The following is a 1,268-nucleotide window of genomic DNA, read 5'->3' as shown; positions in this document are numbered from 1 at the left end:
CTGGTCAATGGCTCTATTTTTGTGCCAGTACCAAGCTGTTTTGATTACTACAGCCTTATAGTAAAGTTTGAAATCTGGTAAGTTGATACCTCCCATTTTGTTTTTATTGCCTAGAATTGTTTTTGCTATGCGGGGTCTTCTCTGGTTCCATACCCACCTTTCTATAATTTAACAAGATTCTCTAGGTAATTCAGATACATGTTAAATTTTAAGAAACGCTGATTATAATCCTGGGGGTTCTTTTTCATTTGTAATGAGCCCCAGGTGATGTCACTCTTGCTCATGCATTTTCTGCATCTGGAGTAGCAAGGCTCTCAAGGAGTCACTGGTTCTCTGCTCCAGCTGCACAAGAGAACCACCTGAGGAATTTCAAAATGAAGTGATACCCAAGTCTCTCCCAAGTAGGTTCTGAGTTAACAGGCCTGGGCTAGGGCTCAGACTAATTAGTATTTTTCAAAAGCTTCCAGGTGATTCTAATAAACAGCCTGTGCTCAGATCCACTTACCTAGATAAACCCTTTATTTTCAACTCTATAAGGCAGGTAGAGCAGGTATTGTTATACCTGTTCAACAGATGAGAAAACCTAGGACTCAAAAATTAGCTGAGTTCAAAAAAAAAAATTAGCCAAAAGCTGCTGTCACTAGACTGACTTCCAAGGCAGTGAAGTAACTGCTATTTCCCCAGCTGAGAGTAAAGTTAAGGTCTAAAATTAATACAATGTCCAGTATTTTCCATTGTGAGTCCATAGGAAAAGCCTGAAAGCATTTTAAATGATAAATCATTTATGGCAATCTCTTAATTCTATACATAGGGAAACTGAGGCCCAGAGTAAATATATGACTTGTCTCAAATCACAAGATTTTTAGCCAAAATGACAACTCCTACTCCATACTCCTGGTTCAGTATGTTTTTGGCTAAACTGCATTTCCCAAGTGTGATACATGGATTCCACAGGACATTAACAGATGTTCCTCTGAAAAAAGATTCGATAAACTAAGTCACTTCTGGGTTAAGCCAAATTAAGTGTGTTTTCTACTGCAGGAGCTCTCAGCTTTCACTGGGCTAATATGTCTTCTGAATCTCTGTGAGAACACTACATAATATACGGTGTTTTCTCAGTTTATCTGACCTTGGAACCAATTTTTTTTCATTTTTCTTTTTTTTCTTTGAGACAGAGTCTGGTTCTGTTGCCCATGCTCAAGTGCCGTGGCATCAGCCTAGCTCACAGCAACCTCAAACTCCTGGGCTCAAGCAATCCTACTGCCTCA

This window comes from Propithecus coquereli, unplaced genomic scaffold (genome assembly GCF_000956105.1).
Source record: "Propithecus coquereli isolate 6110/MARCELLA unplaced genomic scaffold, Pcoq_1.0 Scaffold3, whole genome shotgun sequence".
NCBI classification, from domain to species: domain Eukaryota; kingdom Metazoa; phylum Chordata; class Mammalia; order Primates; family Indriidae; genus Propithecus; species Propithecus coquereli.
Note: the sequence above shows the minus strand (reverse complement) of the source record.